The sequence below is a fragment of the Nylanderia fulva genome, unplaced genomic scaffold, assembly GCF_048542155.1.
Source record: "Nylanderia fulva isolate GAGA-0341 unplaced genomic scaffold, ASM4854215v1 Scaffold57, whole genome shotgun sequence".
Lineage (NCBI taxonomy): Eukaryota > Metazoa > Arthropoda > Insecta > Hymenoptera > Formicidae > Nylanderia > Nylanderia fulva.
Genome location: NW_028190665.1, coordinates 500,588 through 521,753, shown reverse-complemented (window position 1 = coordinate 521,753; position 21,166 = coordinate 500,588). Strand labels below are relative to the sequence as shown.

The 21,166-nt window shown below is 38.7% G+C and overlaps 1 protein-coding gene across 1 annotated transcript in view; it reads right to left on the bottom strand.

The window, feature by feature from the left end:
• Positions 1–21,166, bottom strand: part of LOC114942317 (neurotrimin) — a 341,341-nt gene that overhangs the window by 317,520 nt on the left and 2,655 nt on the right. The window lies entirely within an intron of this gene.

The following is a 21,166-nucleotide window of genomic DNA, read 5'->3' as shown; positions in this document are numbered from 1 at the left end:
AAAATACGACATGCTTTATTACACACTCGTTTTTAGAGTGACGTCACTGTCAACGTCACTGTCAAATATTTTTACACGTGGGTTTTAAACGTCAAACGGCGGAACCGGTTCCGTAGCGGTCAATATATATTGCTCCATTTGAAATCCATGTAAGAAGATTTGACGTTAGGTATACAGCGAGCTTTATCTCGCGCGTGTGTTTCTCGCTGCCGCACGCAGAGAGGCGAAATGATTAATGGAAAATGCAAGCGCGGAAGCTGCGCTTTGAATACGCCGCGTGCAACCTCCCGCTAGCATAATCGGACGCACCTCGATACGATCGCATATGTAAACGCATATGATGATAATGGGAGAGAGAATTCGTTAAACCTAAAATACCTAAAGTTCTTGTAATTATGTATAGTCCGCGATGTGTATATTCGCTTGTTAGTTTAGCGTATAGTCGAATCAGAGATCCAATTGAATCTGCGTTTCAATTTTCCCTACCAAATCGAAAGTAACCGCCTTTTGGGAATTGAATATGTATGAATGATATATGTACGAAATAAAAATGCATGTGAATATATGAAATAAAAATTATGTAATTTTAAATGCATCGATGTTTCTCCGAAGAAATAACTTTTTTTTAAAGAAAGAATATTCGACTGAATTTAAAACTGAAAACTTAAGAAGATTGCTGAGATATAAACGGTAATTATATTTCTTGCTTATCTCTCTTCTACAGAGTTTTTTTTATTTAAAAAGTTGTTAATATTATCGCGAACATAATATTGGGTCACCTAAAAAATGAAACAAATGTTCTTCGAAAAAAGAGAAGCACTAGCAATCCTCGTAAAATAGTAGCTTAAATAAAAGCACCTTTTCATAGTGTACTCATAATTCTCTATCGTATTATATCTCCCTCCCAAATAAAAAAAAAAAATTTAATAGAAAGGTTTCAAATATGAAAAATTTGACAGATGACATAAATCTTCTACAAAATTTCTCGTTAAAACTCCGTAATTAAAAAATCATACGAGATGATCAGAGTCCGCATTTGTTGCCATTCGACAACATCAACGTGCGCGTTCGAGCACGTAAATCATTAAGAGAGACATTTCGCGCTCGGCTGTCGACGGAAGAATAAAGAGAACGTTCCTGCGACGGACAGCCGAAAGTGATGCCGAAAGTTGGTTCACCGGAGTCAGAAAACAGTCGTTAAAGCCAAAGAGAAGCAGGCTTCTTATGTCGAAGGGTCGAAGACAGAGGGAGGAAAGAAGGACGACGATGAACGACGAACGAGAGAGAAAACAGCTATCAACTTCAATCTCTCGTCCTTCCCTCTTTGTGCTCTGCTTTCTTTACAGATTTTATTCGCGTTTCGCCACGCGCCGCGACCAAAACTGATATGACAAATCGTCGTTACACCGTGAGGCAGAAATTTTTGCGCACACACCCGGGACCGCCCGCGTTATTTACAGGCGGGCGTAACTATAAAAAAAGAAAAAGGAAAAAGGAGAAAGGAAAACGATGGTGCGCTCGTTTTTTTTCTCGACTATAGATAGGCACGCCGCCGGTAATCGAGGACGAAATTTACGAAAGGTCAGCGATTGCGAAGACGCTGATATATATCTACGAGTATTAGCACTTCGGGGAGCCCGTACGGTACCGTATGTTACAACAGGGAGACCCTTTGAGGTTCGCCTTTCTCGTGTCTAATACGATGGCGGTATACATTATCGTCGCGCGCCGAGTGAGTCATACATTTTCCGCGGCGATGATTCATAACGGTGTAAATTTCAATTCTTGACTTTGCCGCCCCGCGAGACAACGCGCCCCGGCGAAATCTTGCGAAATTAAAATTATCTTTCAAAGAAACCCCTCCCGACTGATTTCGCCGGAAAGTCTATAAAGTCGTGTCGGTGGAAATAATGGTTTAATAAAATAAAATTGTCACGCCGAGCTCTCAAATTGCGCACCACGTTACAATTAAAATGACATTTTTCTATTTGATGAAAATGCCTCGCATAATTTGGCGACCACCAAGTGTCCGGTTAACGCGCAATGAGATTAACACACATACGGGCGAGTGTCGCGTAAATAATTTTATACGGCAAAAAGATCTCCCAACCCGCATGGCGCGCTGTACTAAAGCAGCAAACCGGCTACCGCCACGCAATGTGCACAAAGTTTCTAGCGCAACCTTCTCGACGAGGCTAACGAAATGGCAATGGTGACTTCAGAGTGTGAATGGAGGGATAAAAAAAAAAAAATAACGCTCGCGAGACCGCCGCCGGTGGTTCAGTAGTTACGCGCTCGCGTAATGACATTTAATTAAGATAAAAGCAGAGCTTTGAGGGAAAAATTACCTAATTTCCATCCGGGTAAACGGAAACGTGTACGTGATCGTCTCAGTGACTGAAACGGCAGTGATATCGTATCGACCCGTGGGATCTTTCGGTTAAGAGATACGGAACGTGTTTTTTTCCACCTTTACTGCAATGGACCCAACGAGAGTTATTTTATGTGTACATAATGTAAGAGAGAACAGTTTTATGGTCGAATAAATTTGATTAGTTCTAATAAATTGTACTAGTAATTCTCTAATTGCATAAATTCATTTAAAGCATTTAATAGGTTAAAAAAATAAATTTAAAAATTAAATATTTCAAAAATATGCGAAAATACAAGAAGTTTAATTTACCAGGACGTAATGTAAAATTAATTATGGATAAAAGAATTTTAATATTCTATTTACAGTACGAGCGTAAATAAATCTTCATAAATAAAGCAAACGCAAAACCATATCCTAAATATACCGATGCATATTCGTGTCTCGTCCTCAATTTTATGATGAAATAATGATGAAATAAAATTGATCTAAATTTCACTGTGGAATCTGGAAAAGCCAGCCGTGACAAAGTTGTCACATTAGCCGTACTTTTATCAAAGTTATTTACGATCATTGAATGCTAAAATGTCACGGATGTAATATAAAAACAAAAACGCGGAAGATTAAAATTTATTATTCATCAATGCAATGCACAAGCCAATGATAGTACATTGTGTAATATATTATCGTTAACCGCGCGCGTGGATATATATCGATAGAAATTTTTATTCGCCGATCGTGCTTAACGAACGAGCAAAAATATCCGGAATATGAAACACAAGAGAGAAAGAAATGTTCGAAATTAGAAGTCTCCGTTCCTATAAACGCGTTTCCGCGCAATGCAAACATAGCGTTATTAATTTCCACCGTACATTACGAAGTGGATTTATATGGAATCACGATCTCACAGAAGCTTATCGGGCTATCTGTTCGCGGCATCCTGTATCGACGATCCTCGCCCTCTCTCCCGCCACTTCTATCTCTCTAACCCACCCTAATACAATTCTGTTGGCAATGTGGCGCTTTTGTATTTCGACGAGCTAGTCGTATCCGGAATTTCGTGTGTAAACGCGAACTAACACGCATGGTTCCAATCGTCGCGCACCACAGAACGATACAATGGACAATTTGTCAACGAACCTAACCGATGCCAGAATCTGCTTAGCGATCTTTGCGAGCTCCGCCATACCGATGTCAACGCGCAACGTGAGAATTAATCTGGCACCGAGAGGTAAATCGGCTGGCTTTAACGAACCAATGAGCTGGCGCTCGCGCGTTTGTCCTTTTATTGACCCACGCACAGTTTTCGCGTGAAAAACGCGCCGAGAAGTTCCATTACATTAATAAATTCAGGCTAAATTTGTGTTACATTTACTACGTGTATATACATATATATATTATATATACGCTGTATAAACAAAATTAATATTAAACGAAACCATTTGTCAATTCTCTCTCTCTCTCTCTCGCCCGTGCAACAAGGTACTCGTATAACATCGAAAATCTCGCGACACTCGTTTTCACCGATATAATCACCGGCAAAAAATTAATGATAATTTTTTCGACCCCGTATACCATAAATCTCGTAAACGCGTAACAAAAAGTTGTAACGAGTTGGAGGCTCGGGCGCGTTACACGGAATGCACGTGTCGTCCGTAAAACGTCCGAAAGATAGATTCGACCGATTTCATTTTCATGATTTATGAACAATTCGTAAACACGGATGTCGGCTCGTAAATCTAAGCATCCGTCGAATAAACGGGTGTTAACGAATACTGCCGCTGTCCGGCAACGCTAAAAATATATCCCGCGCGCGGTCGGTCGCGATATATACCTCGATAACGCTTTACTTTTCGCCGGTTTTCTCTATCCCTATCTCATTTTAATCCAGACGATTATTTAAATAACTTAATCAACGGAGCCGCAAAAACTATCTCGCCAGCGCACCGCGCGCGGGCCAAAAATATCTGCAGACCATAAACGACGAATCCATGACGCATCCGCACTTCGCGCGAGTGCGAATCGTGCGAGTACAGTTAGCCAAAATGCCTATACGCAATCGAAACAATGGCCCAATCGCGATTGCTAGTTTCGGTAGCCTGCAATTTCCATTTAACGTAGTTGTCTGTAAGCCGAATGTAATTCCCCGAACGTGCGTGATTAGGTTTTGGTCCTGGCGCGGCATTGACCGCTGCCGTTCGCATTCATTAACAGTCGTGTTAGCACGTAATTGTATCCATAATAGTATTTTCGAGCATTATACGCAATGGCGTGACGCGGGATATAAAAATCATATGTTACAAGGAGCGAGAAAATTTGTGCAAGAAAATTGAAAAACCTCTCGAAATCGTTGCAACAATAAATAATTGCACGTAGTATTATAATTGTGCGGTGAATGCAAATGAGAAGGAACACATTGTTAAATTATCACATTATTAAATTATTTTTTGGGTCAATTGAAAATTGACATTCTCGTTGCACTGCTGTTCTAAAGCAGCTTAATTAAGGTTTAAACTTTCAAATGCTGTTAACTTTATTGGCAACGATCGTTTAACTTTTAATGTCAAATATTACCGCAATTACAGTCATTTCGAAATTTTTGTTAATAATTAGGTAAACTCTACAAACTCTCTTTCTCTTTCTCTCTCTCTCTCTCTCTCTCTCTCTCTCTCTCTCTCTCTCTCTCTCTCTCTCTTATCAAAGAGACTGTCATTCAAATTTGATATAGTAGGAAGGTAGCTTATACAGCATATCCCATTTAATCCGTTAAAAGCAACAGGATGCGATCGGTTCCACGCGCATTTTACGGTAGAAAGTCCGATTATTGGAAGGTATAGCACCGAGTCGAATTTTACACATTTATATATATCAACCATACGATTTCAAACATGGAAACATATTTTGAAGTTCCACGAACGTTAGCGTGAATATGCGCGCTTCGATCCCCCGCCCTCGTCGAGGGTTGCATGAATTAGGAATTGACATTAAATATTTCCCGATCCGTATATCGCTCACAAAACTTGGCGCAAAATTCTCGAAAGGTTATATCTCTCCCCCTTTATCCCTCTTCTTCAGGCAGCCCTATTTCATGCGAAACTTGCGTAATCCGCGACTTCTATTTCCCTTCGTTTCCCTCTCGAGTATCTGTGACTCTTATAAGCAGAGGGGATATTCTCTTGGAATCATTAAAAAATTTGTTTTTATATATTTAATATAAAACAAATAAAAAAATTAAAAAAATTAATTAAAAAAAAATTAAGAACAAAAAAGAGGAAAAAATTTTTAATTATGCTTCCCTCATGAAAAAATCCTGCGAACGCTCATACTCTTATACTTCAATTTGCGTGTGAGAAATCTAGAAAATTCGCGATAACGCCAGGTAAACTCTTCGAGATTGTATAAGACCATTCATCGGCGTGGTCCCGCCGTTTGTTTAAATTACAAAACACTCGCCCGCGATTTGGACGCAATAAACCACGTTCCCGTGGGAGCCCATTCGTTTGTAGCACGTCGCGCGTGCTTTGGGCTTTTCCAGGAGAACTCGCGGAGGCGGCGAAGGGTCAAAAAGAGTTTGAAATGGAGCGAACCATAACCGAAGCAGAGCTCAGCTGTCGCGCACAGGCAATCCGTGGAGAATCCTGCATCGTACAGTCCTCGATGGAAGTTTTCATTTCGCACGAATTATCCAAGCGATAAGAATGACTATACGTTTGAAAATCGATTTCGAAATCGTTCGAACGAGAAAAAAATGTGCGAGCTTCAAACAAGGATAAGCATAAACGTGTTCGAGTTTAAATAGTGGAAATAATGGAATATATATATATATATATATATATATTCCATTATTTCCATACGTGTTCGAGTTTAAATAGTGGAAATAATGGTATATATATATATATATATATATATATATATACGTATCTTCTCGCCATGCAATTAAACTCGTGCAAATATATATATTCTCGTATTCAAATATAGAATTAGAAATTAATGAAATATCATATCGCGAAAATTTGCAAACGAACGAGCCAGTGCAGCGGGGTTTATCAATTCAATTGGGAAAAAAATCAGCATATTTATATAAAATAATGTTTAATTAATTTCGTTTTTCTAATTTTATGAACGCTGGATGTCGCAGTTTATGAATATAACTCGACATAAATGTTTACCGATAAAATTTACATATCGCAGATATATTTCTTAATATACTATTGTATCAGCTGCGACTGTACTATTCTTGATGCCGTTCCTGCAGGATATACAAGAACCCCTCTTTCACGCATGTACGATTCCGGGTGCGTGTCACTGGCGTCTATGATCCTTATACTAGGGGACATTAGCATTCTCCAATGTTTCGCATAATGTTGCCTTAACAGAGTACATCGCTTAGCGCGACTATAACGACGAGCAAACGCATTACACACGGATCGTTTCGCTACGCATTTCTTTTCGAGTAATCCTTTCAACGACGCGTTCGCGTTCTATTGGGGAATAAGAGACGAGTTATTTTTAGGGGTGACATTTGTATGCATCATAAGTCCGGCAATAAATCTTTTACGAATGATTAATTCATTAATTGACTAGTTGGCATTTTTAACGTTCTATAAAACGTATTTAATTTTATATTGTATAATAAATTTTGCATCTTATATTCTTTCTTTCTGACATTCTCGTTCGTTATTCATTTAATTAATTTTTGAAGATATAGATTTTGAAGGATAATCTATAACGTTCGGCTTAAATAATATTGTGAATTTAATTAAAAACATTCAATAGCATCGTAATGTATATCGTGAGACGAAACTTATAATTAATATTTGAAGCTCTGAAATGAAACTCACCAGATTCTAATTTAAAAATTATTATCAAATAATTTTTGCGGACTTTGACTTCTAATGGAAAAATACTCCATCTATTCTACATCCTCTCCTGCCACTAATATATAATTCCCTCTCATGAAGATTAGTGGCACGCGAAGCAACGTTCTATTCACCATTTTCCATAAACACACACGCTCGGTATACAATTGTTTTCCGTTGCGCTTTTGTGGCCGCGATTCAAAGTCCTCGTCCAACCCCCAGATTCCTTTTTGTTCATCCACCACCGGACTAGTGAGATCGTAATCAGTTCCCCCGTTTTCCTCGTCACAGCCCGATCAAAGAATGTCCCAGCAGACAATGAAGATGTAGCGTGCACACGTATTCACGTCGGGCAAAAGCACAGGCTTGTACAAAGGCACGTGCAGAGGATATCAGCCTTTGTCCGCAGCGCTTTCAAAGTTATTTCCTAGGCCTGTAAGACCATTGTCTTAAAGCCATTTTGCGTGACATCAAATTCGTGACAGACACGTGTCCTTATTATTTTATTAACTCTCCGAAAATATGGAATTAAATCTCGTTTACAGCGATCGTGAATTTGAGAGAATTTAGAAAGAGAGAAATAAAGATTTCATTTTCTGATAAAACTATTAATAATTCTATAAATTTTAATAATTCTGTAAATTGTTCAAATTTTCCTCAATTTTGTGTAAGTTATTAAATATTTCTAATAATAAACTAATGTACATTAAATATGTGTTGTCGATCAAATGTATTAATTATATGTCAAAAGTTTCTCGACAATTTATATTCAACGTATATAATTATTTACTAGAGTGTCGCGATAAACATTTTGCAAATTGCATCCATACATTTTTCGAAACATCATTGTAAATGTGTTGAAAAGATGTGCTCTTTGTGCAGACAATATTGGCAATTTTCCGGAAACAACGGTGATCTTGGGGCTGTGCAGTTGAACCGAAAGATCGAAATCAACATTTCGCATTCGATATCGTTCCGCGAAGATAAGACAATAGAGTGCAATCGTGAAGATTAATTCACGATGCTCCGATATTACGACTCCGCAGAATACAAAGCCAAAAGGGCTTCTAAATCAAAGAGAACCCTTTGTTAACCCTAGATATCCATACCCCGTGATACAATCAAAGCACTCACCGGGGTCCCAAATGGACCCTAACATTTAATTGCCTCCAATTCATCTTACAATTTTTGCTTTTTAATTAATCAAACAGACTTCTCGTACTTTCATTTTTAGTTAAAATTTTCGAAATAAAAAAAAAGAATTAAACATTAAAAGAAAATGGGAGACACCGTCATTTTCGTGCTAAAAATAAATATCTCATTCTCTGTATTCTCTCACAATTGTATATAGCAAAATGAAAAAAACATGAGATCCGTTTGAATCCCGGGGTAAATTTCTTCTAGGGTTGATATGCGAGTCAACGTTGTCTGTTCGGTGTTATCTATTAATAAAGTATGTGACACCTTTACGAACGATGTTTTATTTAACGCAGCGACGAAATCGCGCGAGTATGTTATTACAGAGATGTTAGAAAATTCAGTCTCGCGTATTCACACTTGTTCGTGCGGTTTACTCGTCATCGGATAGGGTAAAAGCGAGAACCAGGTGTTCGATGTTCCTCGATTACCGCTGCCACCGGTATCAGCTTCCACATGACAAAGTAACACGGACAGACAGTGTATTAACTTTTTATTTTAGCTTCGGCGAGTATTCATGTCGGGCGGCATCTGGAGCGATCTCTCTCTCTCTCTCTCTCTCTCTCTCTCTCTCTCTCTTCTGTGTTCGTAAAAACGGATATAAACTAAACAACTTTTACAGCAACCCGGACAAGTGTTGAATAATTCATCGCCATCTCTATTACTTATGTATATATACCGTTGCCACAAACATTAATTAAAGTTAACTAAAGTTTGATTGATTCTTCTATTTTCTCTTTAGCCTCTTTAAAGACGGAGAATCAATTTACATAAGTTGAGGTATTGAAACTCAAGCAAAACTATAAACAGCATAAGACTAGAAGAATATAAAATCCAAGAAGAAAAAATTATAATAACAAAAATATTTCTGCATTAATCGAAAGTTCAAATGTCAGAGTTCTTTCACTCTAACATTCTTTATACTTTTGATAATCATTTTAATCCTCGCTCCCTTTCCCGCCATCGTAAAAGTGTCATGTACTCGGACGCAAAATGTCAGTGTAAACGCGACCTGGGATAAACGCCGGCCAATTAATGCTATATAAGCGCGCGTTACTGTTTAGTTATTCCGTTTTTCCGACGCGTGGTTTTTGTGGAAATCGCCAGGGACAAACATATTGTTAGCTGGCAAATGTGTGATACTCGTAACTCTCTGCACTCCCTCGTCGTCCGTGTTGTCGCGAATACGTAACCGGGCAATGGGTCTTTGTAGAGGTAATATAAACTCGCGCGCGTATCTTTGGACGCCGCATTCTTCTTCAACGACCGCGCGTTTTCTCCATCGCGAATCGTCGAAACCCGTTCGTCGTTTACCGGTGTGCCGTTTAATTAGAATTATGTCTTCACCGCGCGCCACCGTTTATCGCTTAAAGATTCCCCATGGGGAAAGAGAGCAGCCAGGCACCATAAATTACGAAAACGGCCGCGCGCGCTCGTTCGTTCATTCTGTTTACAGCAATAATATACGTTTAATTGCAACGTCAACGTCAACGGCGAGGCACGTCGTCGTGCCTTTCCTACTGAAATAATAATTACACAAGTGACAAGTAAGGGAATGAAGAGAGACGGGTAACCCGGACTTCTCACAATTTGCGCGCGTAAATTCTAACTAAAAAGAATACGACGATGTATGTACAATATATGTGTGCGTCGTTGCAGTCGCGCATGCGACGAGATTAGCGCCGGTGCATAAAGAGCTGCACCCCCGTTCTCCACCTTTATACGACGAAGGGGCGAAAGACAAGCTTTTAGCACGTTTATTCCGTATCACCTTATCCTCGCGGGATGTTAGTTTTTCATTAACCGCGCCGTGGGAAGCGCAAGCTGCCAGCGAGCTGCTCGATATAAAAAGGTCCGCGGATAAATATGCGGGAAGCTTAACGCGACGGCCAACCGGTGCACGACAGATCGCTGAAAAAAGTCTTCGATGTAAAAAAAAAAAAAAAAAAAAAAAAAAAAAATGTGTCACGCAACGTGGGATACGCGGGTGTGTATATTAGTCCTAAAAAAACTGCCGGATCATTGCGGCGACAATATCGAGCAAAATGCGCTATTTTATTCCTACAGCAAATGTTTTCTAATAAAAATGCATCTAATAAATAACATGCATAAATGGAAAAAAAATGACGATATTTTTTCATCACGTAAAATCTTATTTATATACCCTTGTCTTAATCTTCAAATTCTAAATTGAGCTCTCAAAGTTATTATAAAAGATCGAAACAGTAGGTATAAGCGGTAAAAATTTTTTGTGAAGCCTGCTTTGAATAAATAATGCAAAATTGATCCTGAGAGATTACATGAAATTTATTTAACAATTAGCGTAATATAACTTTCGCGATGGATCGCGTAATTCTTCGTAATCTATCGGATAAAGATGAAAATTTAAAATTCCGATTTTGATGCGCGAAACAAAAAAGAAATAAAATGAAGACGGATCGCGCTCGTTGGCGAACAAAGGGTCGTTTAGGGAGAGAAAAAAGATCTCATTGTTTCGAGGCAATTCGATTAATGACTCATGAACTTCGCCTCTCTCATTAATTTCAATTAATAATTCCTCCGTGCTGTTGACGCATAGTTTTCTCTTGTATATAGTTCCCAGCCAACAGGTGCCCCCCAATAATATCGAGCAATTTTTTTTCACAAAAAGTTGGAAGCAGGGGGAGAGATCGAAGAAGAAAAGACTTGGCGAAAAATTGTTTGCCGAAGAAAAAAGAGAACGCTCGTAAAACTTTTGTCTCGATCGAACGAGAGGACGAGTTTGACGGGCCGCGTATTGGGTCTACGATATAGAGAGCGAAGGGAGAATCAAAGTATACACGCGGATATCGTTCTAAAGTATGTCTTAAGACGCGGTGGAGTGAAACATGCCGCTTACCGACACATGGAAGTGGAAAAGTTTCCCACATTCATTGCGGGACGCCGCCGGTCTTAGCAGGATTATCGCCGCGATATATAATATAATGAAATCGGCGTTTTTCTCTCTCTTTACGCTCGATCCCTCAAATATGTCTTTCACCTTGGAAGGATAGTCACGCTAAACATACATTAGTGTAGAACGTTAAAAATGTAACTTAGAAATAATTTATTGCACATATACCTGTAGTATAGTATATCTTTCAACTTTATAGACTAACTTTCTTTTCGTACAAGTCATGTTTATTTTAATCAGGTCGTAATATTTGATAATACAACAATGTTCTCAATTTTGATGTAGAAACAATTGATACGGAGATTAGTTTGTTGCGAGACGGGATTATCGAGCGCAAATTAAGTCTGAGAACAATACGAAACTGAGAAACGCGAAGTGAGTAATATTTTATCGCACAACGATTTTTGACTGTTTTTATTATACGTCTTTATTGCAGAACACGCACGAACGAATGAATAAACGAGTGACGCGTAAATGTCGGCGTCAAATTCCTGTAATATTCGCGTACTTGACCACCCACGAGCATCGATTTTGGAACGCCTATTGTGTCGGCGGACGGCACTAATAAACCCGATGTCGTATTAATTAAATCGAAGGAAAAGACGTACATACACACGACCGCACAGATTCGAACGGACTTCGGAAAGTCGACACCTGGTGAAATTTCCTCCGACCGGTAATGACTCGTAATTACGGGGTGGAGCGTAGAAAAATGATTGCCGTGGTGAGAGAAACCTCGTTTCACGTGCCATCGATCCGACCGAGGAAAGGCGACCTTCCTCTTCTCCTCCGCTTCTAAATCTTTATTATACTCTGTGTTCTGAGGAACTTGGGCGGCAAAGTTTCGTTTGACAACTTTTATTTCGAGAAAGTTATCCACGAGATAGATAAGTAGCTATAGATATACATACAATATATATATATAGTCGCTCCGTTTTAACGCTCAAGTCCGCCAACATAGCGTGCCACGTATTAATATACGAAAGTAATAAATGTTCGTATATAATTTCTTTTTTCTCTGGTACCTACACAGAGAAAATTTTCTCTTAGAATTTAGCTGGAAAATCACATAGTAATCGTGAGACAATATGATATTAGAAGAATGTTGTAACAGTTTCTCTGATTAATGTCTGCCACAATAAAAAAATAATATCTACCGCAACAAAATATAAAATATGTTCAATTAAGTTTACTATGTATATATTAATATTTTTATTATAGTAAATATTAATCAGAGAAACTCTTATAAAATTTTTCCAATATCATATTGTCCCACGATTATCATGATTTTCAGGGTAAATTCTAATAGCAAATTCAGTTGAATGCACTAGTGCGCACTGGTGCACATTAAAGGTTATTACACACAAATTTACAATGGAATAAATAATTAAAAATTTTAAATAATTAATACTAGAAGCTAATATATTTTATTGTTAACTACGAATAATGATATAATAACTCGTACTATTATAAATAGCTTGCTGTTTTCATTACTTACTCTTGTTATAAATTTTATGCACGATAACTTTTAATGTGCACCAGTGCGCACTAGTGCATCCAAACGAATTCGCTATAAGAGAAAATTGTGTCTTCGTGTATATCTTCCATTCTCTCATTATCTTGATTATCTTAACATTTCTTTACGATAGAATTTTAGATAGAATTAATTTCTTTTTCGAGCGCAAATGTTGGCAGGAAGCAATGTTATTCGCTGTGGACTGCGAGACAAGTATAAAGGCGGAAATGCAGTTGCACACGACGGATATAACGATGAGTTCTCGTGCTCTCACTCAGAGTATTTTATTTTTACGACGCGTTGCGTGCGCACGCGGACTTGATGCCGTACATAACACGATTACCCGCTGTGCCACTTAATTATATCATACAGATAAATTTTACAGCGAGGTGAGTCGAAACGGAAGACACTTTGCGAGCGATGATTTCTATTTTAACAGCGTTGAATTTTCCATTACAGAAAATCCCTCTCGCCGATTTCGTTATCAAGCGTACTCTTTCTCTTTTTCTCCCTGCTTGTTGAATATAATAATCATACGGCTGCTCGAACGCCAGAGATATTTCTCGCAAATATTTATTACTCGCCCGATTTATATTCGACCGCTGATGATGAGTATCATTCCTCATTGTACGCCTGGAAAGAGGTGGCTTAACTATTTTCATCGCGCGCAATAGAAATTTTTGATTGGATTCAAATTGATCGACGGCATTAATATATCCCACCCATATTGGTTTTCCGATAATTCTATCGATATATCGTATTGTCAAAATTTTTCCACGTACGTGTCGTGATTTTAGAATCTCGCTCCCATATATAGCACACGATTAAAAGGATTAAACGCGTTAATCGCGCTTCAAGATTTTTGCATACACGCGCGATTCGAAAGTTGCGTCGTCATTATTATTTCGCGATTGGATTCCCGGTAACGATTCACGTTCACACGTCTTTTATTGGATCGTTATTCCGCGCGAGATTACAATGCCGCCAGGAACAAACGTAGCCTGCGGGCAAAGCGGATGTCGCCATTTGTTCGAGATGTCATTTTTCAGAATGCACCATTTCTGTAATTTATATTCCTCATCGGTGAAGCATGCCAGCCTATCGCTTCTCTCGTTCCTCCGAGAGAGACCTGTCCCCGTGGCTTCTACCGTGACGAAAATTTAAGACTGCATATCGCATTGTTCGTAACGACGAACGGATCCGGATATTTCGATCGTTCCATCTCGCGAACGCAATTTTGCTGAAATTCCTGCGCGCAAAACGTTTTATTACGAAGCATCGAGGATACTTGATATTTTCCTTGCGTCACGAAGCGAAATATTTGTAGCAAACAATATATGTATAACGAACGCATACCGAGATGATTTATATATTTTATATGATTTTTATTTTTTTGTGTGAAGATAATTTTTACCCGTTCTACATATATGTATTATAATCGAATAAATAAATTTTGTTTCAATTTTTTTTCTCTTTTTGCAAATACAAGTCTGTGCAGATAGATACGAATGGTAGGGGAGATGAAAAGAGAAGGAGAGAAACGCGGGAGCATTTTGAATGTAATAGGAAAGGAAGGAAAAGTACATAAGAGCACACACGTGACCGCGTATGATGAAAAGCAAGGGGAGTCCCTCATATGCAATGACCAATGCAATTCGTAAAAGTGGCGATAAATCATTTTGACCGTAGGTGAATTTCGAGATCTTCGTGCAAAGTAGGTCGCGAGTTTCGAAAGGATGCTCTCCTGATTTGACGCGGCCGGAGATAGGTAGGTAGAAATAGGGTATAGGGATAGGTATGGATATTTAGTCCCTGGCTGGTGCACTGGAAACTATTCGCGGCCCGTATTTCGAGAGGGAAGGAATAATTTGGGTCATACGAGTCTAGCACAATGGCCGATATCGTAGAGCACCAAAGCATGAAATTCAATTGAACGGGAAATTCAGAAAAGACAACGTGGACCCGTAGCGTCGCCGATACGCAGAGCGAGATGTCCCATTCTACGTGTTCTTCGTTTTGTGCATGCGAATACATTCCGTTTCAGTATATATATATATATATATATATATACACGGGATCTGCATCCGCAAATTTGAATCTAATCATGCAGAAAGAGGGAAAAGTATATATTCAATTCTTGGGAAAAATATAAAACTTCGACGAGTTTAATAACGTGCAATAAAAAAAGCACAAATCTTTGTGATAATATTTAAATACGCGTGTATTTTTGTGACGATAAAGCAATTTCGATTTTTCACGGCAAGATAAAGATATCCGAGAATCATAAAAAAGAGGGGAAAAAAGGCCTTTACATAATCATGGGGAGGAGAAATTCAGACTCCCGGCAAAACCGACACACAAGTCAAACAGACTTTTTTGGCATCGAGACTCCTTGCGTGAGCGGATTCATTTATGAAATATTCCATTTCCACGCGACGCAAAGTTCCCTATATACTTCTCGAAATCTTATTGCCGTCGAACGAGAGAGAAACCCTTCGCAGAAACGTCGATATAGTATAAGTATACCGGTGGTAAAATACGCGTTATCGCATTCGTCGACGATTCATATCACGCATACGAGTACATATATATACATACATATACACGGAACGGCAAACATCCGCTATTACGTATATCCTGTCTCGGTCTTTTACAACCGTTTCTATCTGATCGCGCGTTTTAATAACAATTAAACACGTGACAAGAAACGTGCGTAAAACAAGGAAGTGATCCGTTCGAAAACGAAGCATGAACGAAGCAGAATCGAAAGCATGCCCTACCAATCGATCGATCGATCTGGAAATATGCGCGAACGATGTACTGTACATGTACAACGAGGCTTAAATCCCGCGGGATGCGGTATAAACGGCGATAGACGCCGATTCCCGGCTGATTTGCGTGACTACGCATAATAATCGAACGTAGCCACGCATCCGTAGTTACGTTCGTTCGTTCCTATCGACGTCTCGAGAGCATGGTGTACTCGTACATGACATTCGCCGAGCTTCCTCCGCCCTTTGTTCCTGTCCCTTTCTCTTTCACTCACTCGCTCATTCGTCCGGTCGAAGTTTCCTTCATTAAAATAGTCAGTCAATGCTCCGAGGTGCATAAAGCGTATATAAAGCGAGTAATTATTCGGTGGACCGAGTGGAATATATGTATATGCCCGTGTGCACGTGTGTGTATGTAATATCCCTAGCCGCGCGCACGGGGCGTCTGTGCCCGTCTCCTCCTCATAGAATAATGCGCATATTAATGCAGTAGGGTATAAATTAGTTGGGATCTGACTAGACGAGCCGGCAGCTCTCGGATACATGCAGAGACGAAAGGCATCCCGCACATATGCACACATACACGTATATAAACGAGTCTCTCCCTTCCTTCCGTGCCTAAAACACCGACGTATATATACGTGGCATATGTGTACTTATAAACGTGACAAGTAGGACAATGAAAGCTGCACGCGTTCTACGTGTTTCCTGGCAATCTCTGCTCGTGATTTATCTAACGCTGTTGCGACACCCGCGAGGTCGCGCCCGAAAGCATTTCCTTTTACGCTCTATAAGCGAAATAGAAACGGCGGATTTAGCCCACCGCGCGATGAGTCGAATCGTTTATATATTTTATATACGCGCCCGCTTTTCTTTCGCTCGCTTTTCCTATGCCGAATGACAGAAGAGTAAGCTGGCTCGAGAAATAAGACATCTTTTAAAGAAGATTCTTCTCTTGAAAATTTGAGAAATATCGCTGCGAATGTACGTGACATGAGAAAAGTTCCCGCTTGTGAAATATCCGAATGCGCATAATTTTTTTCTATCCAATACATTAATATTACATCCCTCGCGCCCCTTGAACGGGGGAAAACGAGAATCGACAGCTTTAATTTTTTTGTTAATATTTATCGTAGAGAGGAAGATTACTAAACTCCCCGATATAATCGGATAATCCGTCGTTTTTATTTTTCAAACGATCGTGTTCACGGATTCAACGATTCAACCGATGCAAAGCCGTGCGCGCCTGCGCGCAGATCGCATCTCAAAAATGGTGGAACCATGTTCGGGGATTACAACATGTAAATCCATCAAGGTCTCGAAGTTTAATTTTCGACCGGGGATCCAGTTCGATGCGCCGGGCGCGTTTCGTGTGTAAACGAAAGTACAAATCAATTTTTCAATGCGCCGTGGAACGCGCTAAATCTCGAAAACGACGACGCGAACAGGATATACACACGGCCGAATGAGATGATATTGCATCTGGCTGGTGCCAATGTTGAATGACGATCGTCGTGCTCGCGACTGTTTTATATGCGAATCATGACCCACGATAGCACATGGCACGCAAAGTCGATTGGGTTTGTGCTCTACATATATCCGCCAGTTTTCCCAGTCATTTTCTCAGCCACACAAACTCAGGAAGTTCTACGCCGCGTTTCACACGCGTGAGTAGTTTTTATCGCGTTTGCATACGATTTCGCGAACGACGAATGACGATGACGACGAAGCCAAAGCGCTATTGCATCTGCCGAGTATTCCCGGTCTCGCTTTGATGCCCTTTAACGGTAAACCTTATATTTTAGCCCGGGACTGTGCGAAGCAAATTGGCAAAGCCGGAGCTGGAGAGAGAGATCGATACGGTGAAAGTAATTTAGTGTTGGCCGGCCTCGCTTTAAAAAGTACTATCGAACTCAAAACCCGATCGACTCCGGTTACCTCGAAATACTTCGTAATTACGCGAATTAAACGCGTCGAAACGTAGACAAGCAAATTTTCAAAACCCTAATCGAGATCAAACGCGATAAATATATATACGCGACGCGGTTATTATATTGTCATCTTTCGCGCGATAATATCTCGTTTAAATATTAATTTAATATATGCAAGTAATAAATCAGATAAATTACAAAGCAATATAGAGCAGTAGTATTATTTGATATTTCATATACGTATTAAAGATCAATCTTTCGAGCTAGATTACGTTATATTTTTGTCGAAATGAGATCGCAGAATTACTGACGAGATGCGATAATTATCACTCTGCGCAATTATATCGAGCATAACTGTTAATTGTTTGGTTATTCCACGTCGATATAGGCTGAGCATTAATAATTCTATTTGCTTAATCAACCGTGACATCAAGAAGTATTTGTGCCGGTGATTATGGATCGCGTATTGCACCAGGGTTATAACGGACCACATGTCAAAGAACTAATTGATTAACTGCGCGAATAAATCATTTCGAATAGCCGCGGTAAATATTAATCTATCAGTTCTATATGTGTGCCTTATACTGTTAAATAATTAGGTGTGTCCATATATATCCAAATATGTTTATACTTATTTTGGGAAACAATGTATAAAATCGAGCGTACTTATTTGTGGACATTAATGATCTGTTCGATATGTAGTAACGTAATAAACGCAATTTTACTAATAACTTAGTAATAATTTTATCAGTTCGGGTAAATATAATTTCGAGAGATACCTTGAAGAACATTTGAGCATTTAACATGTCTGTGAAGAATTACGTGTAACCGTAATAATTGTATCCAATTATGTAAGAACCGTGGTCTTGCAAGAAGGTCTGGTTTGAGGCTTCTACTCGTTCGTAGAAGCGGAGACTTCCGCAATGGAGCTTCATGGTGCAGGACTAAGTCAATTTAATCAAGTAATGCACCTAGCACACGGTATAGCTTGAATAGACCTCCAGCAAGACATTAATGGACCGCGATCCTTATAATCTTCGTTTAAGCTATCTACCTTTATAAATATATCAGATATAAGTATGGATTTTCCGCCACGATGTAGATGAACTTTTAAAATATCTTCTCAAAGAGGTGACAAATCGATTTGTTTCTATTCACGTAAAGCGTCATGATATTAAATATGACAGGAGTTTCATACTTGATCGTATCATCGCAAAAATAACGTAATTTCTTTCATACGAGAAACAAATATTTATTTTAAATTTATAAAAAGAAATAGCGTTAAAAAATATCTTTTCATAAAAATATCCAGGATACTTCACAATATAAATGTAAGATATAGGGTAAATTAATGTAAATTCTCGAAATTGCACAATCTTGGTTACGCTAGATAATATATGAAACATTAAAATGTCACAAGACTGTGTGTCTTCGTCAAGGTTTTTTTATTTCGCAAATTTCTCGTGTATACATAGCATTTTTCATTATCCTACTTGCCAGCGCAGCGACGAGAGGGCAAGGAAAACCGCTGCACGTACTGAATTTGATATAATACTTCGCGCAAATGAACTTTTCTATCGACTAATTACAAGAGCAGGAAATTTGCGTAAATGCCCCGGCCCAGAACGAAATAATTAAAATTAACGAGCCATTTTTTGCGAGCCCGTTATACCAAGGCGGGTTCGAGCTGAGCGCGGCGCGTTTGATTAAAACCGAACGATTAGATGAACGAGGTCACATTTTCCCGTGACCTTATCAGTTACCTTAAATTGGCCCATTCGCTTCTAATTAAGCTGTTGGTAAGTTTCATGATGGAAGTCCTGTAATCGCGGCAAAATTATTGCCACGCATGATCGAAACATATTCTCCGTAATAAAATCGTCCGCTTCGGAAACAAAAATCTGAGTGGGACCTATCTCTCTTTCTCTCCCTTCCCAGTCTCTCTCTTTCATATTTATTTATCATATTGTTTTCCCGTATTTATCGAGGCGTTATAGTACGTAGGCAAAATGATATTTGATAGGAAAATTGGACGCAATTCTATATACACGTACACACATCGCAATAAACGTCTCACTGACAGTCAGCGCAATAATTTGAATAACGCTGTATGTACGACCACAAAACTGATTACACTCCCATTAGCTGCCGATATCGATTCCACGTATATCACTTGTATCTATATACGCTTATATAATTAATACCGCGTATTGCTGCCTCGTCGCATAAATGCGCTTTTAATATTTGCAATACATATGGGAAAATAAATTGATTTAAAAGCAAGATAATTCCTTTATCGATTCCAACATATTGCAATATCGTCCTACAACTGTGTTTCTATACCGAAACCGAACCAATGTTTGGTTTTTGAATTGCACGCATTCTATTGACTTATCACAATATGCTAATGTTTGTCATATGCATTTCTATAATAAAAAGATAAAAAATATTTTAACCATAACCGAGAAACGCGAAATAATCGGTATTGAAATAATTATACCGTTGTATGTAAACAAAAGACCAGTTTTTTTATAATTACGCAATCAAATAAATTTTATATTTTAAATTACGAATTAAAGATGCTACAGTAATGCAACAGATTTACATTATAATAAAAATGTTTTAACTTTATATAAATAATATGTAATTTATGTATTTCAAAATATTAAATTTATTTATAAATAGTGTGTGTATTTATTTCGAGCTCTAATTAAATTTATGCAACAAATCCCATCATGTGAATCAGGCTTTTTCATTTATAAATTTCTATTGAGGTTTTTGATGTTTAAAATAACATTTAAAATAACATGACAATAAATATCACCGAAAAGAAAACGATTCAGACTGAAAATGAGCACGTTGTTTAAGAGCAATTATTTGGCTCGTTCGTTTGAGAACCTTCGCGTAATTGCACGGCCGATAGAAGATCCTACGAGACACTACCTTCGAATTGTCCCATAAGTACCATTAATGCCTCGTTGTACACAGAAACGGTTATGCCACTCAGATTCTTCGAATCGTCTTGGAAGTGTCGTCAATTCCCGTCGTACTCACGAATAGCATTACGCCAAAGTAGGTAGATCTGTCCGTCGCGAGATGCGCGTGGCATTGTTACACGAAAGATAAACACCATAAACTGAATTCCATTTTACTCTGTAATTACTATTCTGTTTACTCTGCCGCACGAAGTTATGCGCCGGTTCTCGAACACGCGCGGTTGATCGACAGAAAATCGGAGAAGCGTTTAATGACAAAAAGCTCGAAATAGTCGCGAAACGTTCGAGCAATTTAGATGAATTATTGTTCGTAAAACTATAATATATATGTATAATGATTGTTTTCTCTGCAGCCAGTTTCTGCCTACAAATATTCTTAGCATACACGTGTGCGTAAAGCTAATGTATCATTTCGTGGAAGATCATAAATAGTTGAGATATAGTTATTTCTATATCCTACCTATATTTTGAAAAGGCATTGTACATGCTCAAAACTATTATATATCAGAATTATATCGTAATAAGCAAAATTCTCGAAAATCGAGCGGCGTTTTACTTCGATATATTCAAGTACGAGATTTGCTATGGTGTTT